Raw genomic sequence first — 8,727 nt, 5'->3', positions numbered from 1 at the left:
AGGATTTTAAAATGCATTAATTAGATTATATAGGATTGGTAATATGGGTTAATTAGAGGTTCCCGGTAATCACTTTAGCACTGTTAAAGGCAGCGCGTCGAGGGGCTATTCACTAAGGAAATTTTCTTTTATTGGTGATTTTTATTCACGCTTTTAAAAAGGATAGGGATTCATTGGTGATTTAAAATGGATGGGGATTAATGGTTGCGTCTGGATTACGAGTAATTATCGAGGGGCTACTCACTAAAAACTCGTTAGCGATTTCAAACGGGATTGGGATTGTGGGTAACTTAGGGGCTACGGGTTGTTATTATTTTACTAGTTATGAACGGATTATTAAGCATTCACACATTTGCCGCTTGGGGCGCTGTATACGTAGTTACGTATTTACTGACATCTAAAACATGATAAAATTCTGCCAGACATTCGTGTAAGCAATAGATAGTTAATAAATTGGCGCTAGGGGCGCTGTATACGTAGTTACGTATTTACTGACATCTAAAACATGATAAAATTCTGCTAGACATTCGTGTAAGCAATAGATAGTTCATAAATTGCCGCTAGGGGGCGCTGTGTACGTAGTTACGTATTTACTGACATCTAAAACATGGTAAAATTCTGCTAGACATTCGTGTAAGCAATAGATAGTTCATAAATTGCCGCTAGGGGGCGCTATATACGTAGTTACGTATTTACTGACATCTAAAACATGAATAAATTTGCCGCTAGGGGCGCTGTCTATAATATTATATAGGCCTAACGGTGTGTTCTCTAATTTGAATTAGCGCGCCCACGTCACACTTCGAAGCGCCCCCAACGATGGAATTTACTATAAAACTCGGACTCCACTTGTCCAGGTTTCTTTTCTCTCTGCGCCGGCGACCAGTCAACATCGTTCCTTGATCAGCTCCTCGTAATCCTGACTTTCGAAGGCAGTATTGGATGGAAAGCCACGTTTTACGCCGATGGTGGGACGTGACTCTAAGATCTCCGCCATTGAATGTCCATTAGAACGTGGAAATCAACGCGAAAGGTTAAGCCTAGTACGGTATGTGTGAAAGTCTTTCAATAATCCAAAGCCATCCAGCTAGCAATTTATTATTTTATTTAAGCCTAGAGTTTAGATTATTTAGGTAGAGTTAATTGTTAGTTAATTATGTTTATTTATTGAAAATTAACTACAATATGAAGAAATTTCCAGACACGAGGTCAGTTAGATAAGGCTTAATTTAGAACATCTTAAATCAAGTACTTGGGCTCATATTAGGGGAAATTAAATTCCTTATCTATTTTAAATAATAAACCTCGACTGTTTGCAAATTAGGTCTCATTTAACGGCGCGAAACTATATTACCTAAAATGAGTAACGTAAGGTTTAACGGGGCCAGATTAGGTTGCACTAGGCTAGGCTAAACCTTTTATAAAAATTTATACGGGCGTGGCACTAATCTCTAAGTTTATACTTTATGCCGTCGTTTTAATTTAAATTTACGAGGGCATTTTAGAATTATAACGCGTAAATTATAGATTTGAGATTCTAAAATTTCATTCGTGGCAGTATTTAATTATTTTAGATAATGAACTACGGTCTATTTAATAAATTAAATGGTTTAAATTAATTAGGATTAACTGTTAATAAGTTATCATTAATTATGGAGATTAAGTCAATTTAATAATTTTAAAATGAGCCACGAACGCGAAGTTAAGGCTTGAGATTTTTTAATTTATATTTACGGGAATATTTTACGTAGTTTTTTTCTTAAATTATTTTAATCTATGGTATTGTTTCCGTGAGTTATTATTTTTTGGGACCTTGAGTAGCCGTTTAATTCTGATATGGAAATTGCTTAATATTTAGTGGAATTCTTACATTATATTTATGGGAATATTTTACTTGGTTTTTTTCTTAAATTATTATTTTGCTAGGACCTTAAAGTAGCCCTTTAATTCTGATTTGATTTAATATTTAGTGTGATTTTTAAATTTTGTTTTTGGGAATATTTTACAAACTTTTTCTTCAATAATTTACGGAAACAAAACCATAGATTAAAATTATTTTTTGTTAGGCCCCTCTAATTCTTATTAATATTTGTTATTAATATATTTTCATTTTTAGACGCGATGACGTTCTTGGATATTCTGTTGCTGGTCATTCGGAGAAGTTTCCTAGCAGATGATTACAACCTTTGTTAGAGACGCTCATTCCAGATGACATCTTCCTTGGATTTGCGATACAAGATGTTTTCAACCTGTGGTGGCCATGCAATCATTCTCTACAAAGATGCGATGAATATCACCGAATCTAGAAAATTCAAATTTTTATTAGAATTATATTTGCAACTACTTAATTTCTTTTTACACGTTCAAACTTTAATTTACTGGACACTTTATATTATTTTTTGTTGAAAATTTTTGTAAACACCTTATTTTTTTACTTTTCGTTCAATAAATTATGCCTTAAACCACTTTTTTTTGTTTTCTTAAAAATTATTTGATTAAGAGGGAAGGTTTGAATTTTTTAGCTCTAAACAGATAGCCTATTTTTTGAGGACCCTCTTTTAGGCTTCTTTTAGCTTATATATATCAAAAAATAAAACGATCAAATTGTTTTGGGAAAAAATTAGCCTAAAACAAGCTTAAATTGTTTAAAAAAGTAAAAACAAGCCTAAAAAAGTAAAAACAAGCCTAAAAAAGGGTCCAAAAATACTACCCTAAGTCCAGACCCTAAAAAATTCAAGCCATCCCCCATATCGAAACTTTTTGAAGAAAACAAAGAACGTGAGGCAAGTTAAAAAAATTTTATTGAGAAAAAACAATTGAGGTGTTTACAAAAAATTTTTACAAAAAAATATTTAAAGCGTTCCATAAATTAAAATTTGACCGCGTAAAATTAAATGGGGTAGGCTAGTTACCGATTAAATTTAAGAATAAAATTAAGTCAATTGGCGGAAAAACTTCACGGTCCAATCAGTTTGAAGGCCTCGTGTTTCGCAAATCCAAGAAAGATGTCATCTGGATATAGGGTCCTTAACATCGGATGAACTTCCAAGTCTACTTGAATAGAATCTGAATGACCAGCAACAGTTTATCCAGGAAAATCATTCGCGTCTAAAAATTGAAATAAATTAATTACAAATATTAAGGCAATGCCTAATTTTAAAATAAGTGCTACTTTAAACCTAACAAAATAATAATTTACCGAAATAATCCCATATATTTAAATAATTAGCGAAATACTTGCGATATATTGCTAAGAAATTTTTTTTATAATCTAAGTTAAATTTCTTAAGCCTTGTTCAAATGTCTTAACCTCGTGGTCGTGGTTTAATTTTAATTCAAAATTCTTATTTAATAGACTGAATTTACGTAAATAATAATAATTAACTGCCTGTTTCATTAAAACTACTTAATTTATTAAAACAATAAGCTATTTAAAAAAGGCTTACATTTGCTGCGCATTAACAAGTTTGTTCATTCCAACATGACCTCGCTGAATCGATTCCAAAAGAACGTTCAATGGCGGAAAAGAGCTCCAGATTCTGGATTTATTCCTTGACGGCGAAATGAAAAATGGCTGATCGTCGGCGAAAGGCCTGATTTCGAAGAGCTGAGCAGGAAACGATCTTGAATCCACGATGCCAATCGAAGAAAGAAATTTCGGCCGGTTACTCAAGAACAAAGTTCTCTCCCACAAGATTTACGCCCTCAAGACGTTAAAAGCAGACGACACTAATTGGAGTAATACCGTTTTTCCGTTGGGCTATTCCAAGGAGTAATTTTCATGGAGCGAGAAGGAAACTTTCTTTAAAATTCCATAAAATTTGGTGTCTCCTACAATATTGCTCCATTGTCCTTTTCCATGGAGTAATTTGCTTGGAGCGAAAATTACTCCATGGAATAGGCCCACGTAAAAACGGTATTACTCCTTGGTTGAATTCAACCAAGGAGTAATACCGTTTTTACGTGGGCCTATTCCATGGAGTAATTTTCGCTCCAAGCAAATTACTCCATGGAAAAGGACAATGGAGCAATATTGTAGGAGACACCAAATTTTATGGAATTTTAAAGAAAGTTTCCTTCTCGCTCCAAGAAAATTACTCCTTGGAATAGCCCAACGGAAAAACGGTATTACTCCAATTAGTGTCGTCTGCTTTTAACGTCTTGAGGGCGTAAATCTTGTGGGAGAGAACTTTGTTCTTGAGTAACCGGCCGAAATTTCTTTCTTCGATTGGCATCGTGGATTCAAGATCGTTTCCTGCTCAGCTCTTCGAAATCAGGCCTTTCGCCGACGATCAGCCATTTTTCATTTCGCCGTCAAGGAATAAATCCAGAATCTGGAGCTCTTTTCCGCCATTGAACGTTCTTTTGGAATCGATTCAGCGAGGTCATGTTGGAATGAACAAACTTGTTAATGCGCAGCAAATGTAAGCCTTTTTTAAATAGCTTATTGTTTTAATAAATTAAGTAGTTTTAATGAAACAGGCAGTTAATTATTATTATTTACGTAAATTCAGTCTATTAAATAAGAATTTTGAATTAAAATTAAACCACGACCACGAGGTTAAGACATTTGAACAAGGCTTAAGAAATTTAACTTAGATTATAAAAAAAATTTCTTAGCAATATATCGCAAGTATTTCGCTAATTATTTAAATATATGGGATTATTTCGGTAAATTATTATTTTGTTAGGTTTAAAGTAGCACTTATTTTAAAATTAGGCATTGCCTTAATATTTGTAATTAATTTATTTCAATTTTTAGACGCGAATGATTTTCCTGGATAAACTGTTGCTGGTCATTCAGATTCTATTCAAGTAGACTTGGAAGTTCATCCGATGTTAAGGACCCTATATCCAGATGACATCTTTCTTGGATTTGCGAAACACGAGGCCTTCAAACTGATTGGACCGTGAAGTTTTTCCGCCAATTGACTTAATTTTATTCTTAAATTTAATCGGTAACTAGCCTACCCCATTTAATTTTACGCGGTCAAATTTTAATTTATGGAACGCTTTAAATATTTTTTTGTAAAAATTTTTTGTAAACACCTCAATTGTTTTTTCTCAATAAAATTTTTTTAACTTGCCTCACGTTCTTTGTTTTCTTCAAAAAGTTTCGATATGGGGGATGGCTTGAATTTTTTAGGGTCTGGACTTAGGGTAGTATTTTTGGACCCTTTTTTAGGCTTGTTTTTACTTTTTTAGGCTTGTTTTTACTTTTTTAAACAATTTAAGCTTGTTTTAGGCTAATTTTTTCCCAAAACAATTTGATCGTTTTATTTTTTGATATATATAAGCTAAAAGAAGCCTAAAAGAGGGTCCTCAAAAAATAGGCTATCTGTTTAGAGCTAAAAAATTCAAACCTTCCCTCTTAATCAAATAATTTTTAAGAAAACAAAAAAAAGTGGTTTAAGGCATAATTTATTGAACGAAAAGTAAAAAAATAAGGTGTTTACAAAAATTTTCAACAAAAAATAATATAAAGTGTCCAGTAAATTAAAGTTTGAACGTGTAAAAAGAAATTAAGTAGTTGCAAATATAATTCTAATAAAAATTTGAATTTTCTAGATTCGGTGATATTCATCGCATCTTTGTAGAGAATGATTGCATGGCCACCACAGGTTGAAAACATCTTGTATCGCAAATCCAAGGAAGATGTCATCTGGAATGAGCGTCTCTAACAAAGGTTGTAATCATCTGCTAGGAAACTTCTCCGAATGACCAGCAACAGAATATCCAAGAACGTCATCGCGTCTAAAAATGAAAATATATTAATAACAAATATTAATAAGAATTAGAGGGGCCTAACAAAAAATAATTTTAATCTATGGTTTTGTTTCCGTAAATTATTGAAGAAAAAGTTTGTAAAATATTCCCAAAAACAAAATTTAAAAATCACACTAAATATTAAATCAAATCAGAATTAAAGGGCTACTTTAAGGTCCTAGCAAAATAATAATTTAAGAAAAAAACCAAGTAAAATATTCCCATAAATATAATGTAAGAATTCCACTAAATATTAAGCAATTTCCATATCAGAATTAAACGGCTACTCAAGGTCCCAAAAAATAATAACTCACGGAAACAATACCATAGATTAAAATAATTTAAGAAAAAAACTACGTAAAATATTCCCGTAAATATAAATTAAAAAATCTCAAGCCTTAACTTCGCGTTCGTGGCTCATTTTAAAATTATTAAATTGACTTAATCTCCATAATTAATGATAACTTATTAACAGTTAATCCTAATTAATTTAAACCATTTAATTTATTAAATAGACCGTAGTTCATTATCTAAAATAATTAAATACTGCCACGAATGAAATTTTAGAATCTCAAATCTATAATTTACGCGTTATAATTCTAAAATGCCCTCGTAAATTTAAATTAAAACGACGGCATAAAGTATAAACTTAGAGATTAGTGCCACGCCCGTATAAATTTTTATAAAAGGTTTAGCCTAGCCTAGTGCAACCTAATCTGGCCCCGTTAAACCTTACGTTACTCATTTTAGGTAATATAGTTTCGCGCCGTTAAATGAGACCTAATTTGCAAACAGTCGAGGTTTATTATTTAAAATAGATAAGGAATTTAATTTCCCCTAATATGAGCCCAAGTACTTGATTTAAGATGTTCTAAATTAAGCCTTATCTAACTGACCTCGTGTCTGGAAATTTCTTCATATTGTAGTTAATTTTCAATAAATAAACATAATTAACTAACAATTAACTCTACCTAAATAATCTAAACTCTAGGCTTAAATAAAATAATAAATTGCTAGCTGGATGGCTTTGGATTATTGAAAGACTTTCACACATACCGTACTAGGCTTAACCTTTCGCGTTGATTTCCACGTTCTAATGGACATTCAATGGCGGAGATCTTAGAGTCACGTCCCACCATCGGCGTAAAACGTGGCTTTCCATCCAATACTGCCTTCGAAAGTCAGGATTACGAGGAGCTGATCAAGGAACGATGTTGACTGGTCGCCGGCGCAGAGAGAAAAGAAACCTGGACAAGTGGAGTCCGAGTTTTATAGTAAATTCCATCGTTGGGGGCGCTTCGAAGTGTGACGTGGGCGCGCTAATTCAAATTAGAGAACACACCGTTAGGCCTATATAATATTATAGACAGCGCCCCTAGCGGCAAATTTATTCATGTTTTAGATGTCAGTAAATACGTAACTACGTATATAGCGCCCCCTAGCGGCAATTTATGAACTATCTATTGCTTACACGAATGTCTAGCAGAATTTTACCATGTTTTAGATGTCAGTAAATACGTAACTACGTACACAGCGCCCCCTAGCGGCAATTTATGAACTATCTATTGCTTACACGAATGTCTAGCAGAATTTTATCATGTTTTAGATGTCAGTAAATACGTAACTACGTATACAGCGCCCCTAGCGCCAATTTATTAACTATCTATTGCTTACACGAATGTCTGGCAGAATTTTATCATGTTTTAGATGTCAGTAAATACGTAACTACGTATACAGCGCCCCAAGCGGCAAATGTGTGAATGCTTAATAATCCGTTCATAACTAGTAAAATAATAACAACCCGTAGCCCCTAAGTTACCCACAATCCCAATCCCGTTTGAAATCGCTAACGAGTTTTTAGTGAGTAGCCCCTCGATAATTACTCGTAATCCAGACGCAACCATTAATCCCCATCCATTTTAAATCACCAATGAATCCCTATCCTTTTTAAAAGCGTGAATAAAAATCACCAATAAAAGAAAATTTCCTTAGTGAATAGCCCCTCGACGCGCTGCCTTTAACAGTGCTAAAGTGATTACCGGGAACCTCTAATTAACCCATATTACCAATCCTATATAATCTAATTAATGCATTTTAAAATCCTATATATGCCTGTTGTAACTTTAATGAAAAGAAAAGCAATAAAAATGAGATTCATTAAATCAACGAACAATTTATTTATTCTATAGTACATTTATGAAGTATAAACAAAAGTATATAGATATAAAAACAAAAAGTAAGCTTCGCTGAAACTTGCTCGCGGCGTATGATATGAGAAGCCCTCTTTTATCACTGAATGGCGTCGATCCCGTCCCTTCTGCTTGGCACTGGGAAGAAGACGTGAATAGGCTCATAATGCGGCAGATGCTTGTATTTTTCTTCGAAATTAGAAACGTTCATTTTTAAATCATTATCGACATAAACACTAGTAATAATATTTGGAATGCTTTAATTAGCACAGAAACTACAATAATACACAAAAACTACAATAAAACGCACAGAAACTGCAATAAAACACACAAAAACCACAATAAAACGCACAGAAACTACAATAAAACACACAAAAACCACAATAAAACGCACAGAAACTACAATAAAACGCACAGAAACTACAATAAAACACACAGAAACTGCAATAAAACGCACAGAAACTACAATAAAACACACAGAAACTGCAATAAAACGCACAGAAACTACAATAAAACACACAGAAACTGCAATAAAACGCACAGAAACTACAATAAAACACACAGAAACTGCAATAAAACGCACAGAAACTACAATAAAACACACAGAAACTACAATAAAACACACAGAAACTGCAATAAAACACACAGAAACTGCAATAAAACACACAGAAACTGCAATAAATTCACAGAAACTACAATAATAGGAGAAAGCATCATTGTGGTAATTAGATCAGTGAAAGGGCTATTCGTAATCGGGTTGCAACTTCGGAGA

General features: G+C 33.1%; 4 long non-coding RNA genes across 4 annotated transcripts; 2 read left to right on the top strand and 2 right to left on the bottom strand.

Moving 5' to 3' along the window:
- The first annotated feature begins 851 nt into the window (after positions 1-851).
- LOC149654509 (uncharacterized) lies at positions 852-2,464 on the top strand. Its single transcript, XR_016370621.1, has 2 exons — positions 852-1,048; positions 2,117-2,464. It is a non-coding gene; the product is annotated as an uncharacterized LOC149654509 (long non-coding RNA).
- Positions 1,140-3,705, bottom strand: LOC149654508 (uncharacterized). The gene is made up of 3 exons (XR_016370619.1): positions 3,447-3,705; positions 2,913-3,108; positions 1,140-2,302 (listed from the first exon to the last, which is right to left on the bottom strand). It is a non-coding gene; the product is annotated as an uncharacterized LOC149654508 (long non-coding RNA).
- A 301-nt stretch (positions 3,706-4,006) lies between these two features.
- Positions 4,007-6,731, top strand: LOC149654507 (uncharacterized). Its single transcript, XR_016370618.1, has 3 exons — positions 4,007-4,424; positions 4,763-4,958; positions 5,569-6,731. It is a non-coding gene; the product is annotated as an uncharacterized LOC149654507 (long non-coding RNA).
- On the bottom strand, positions 5,407-7,019 carry LOC149654506 (uncharacterized). Its single transcript, XR_016370620.1, has 2 exons — positions 6,823-7,019; positions 5,407-5,754 (listed from the first exon to the last, which is right to left on the bottom strand). It is a non-coding gene; the product is annotated as an uncharacterized LOC149654506 (long non-coding RNA).
- Between the last annotated feature and the right edge of the window lie 1,708 nt (positions 7,020-8,727).

The sequence above is a fragment of the Phalangium opilio genome, unplaced genomic scaffold (assembly GCF_054372755.1).
Source record: "Phalangium opilio isolate 3A_F unplaced genomic scaffold, DU_Popi_V2 ptg000079l_1, whole genome shotgun sequence".
NCBI classification, from domain to species: domain Eukaryota; kingdom Metazoa; phylum Arthropoda; class Arachnida; order Opiliones; family Phalangiidae; genus Phalangium; species Phalangium opilio.
The sequence above is the reverse complement of the archived record's forward strand: the minus strand, read 5'-3'. Positions and strand labels throughout refer to the sequence as shown.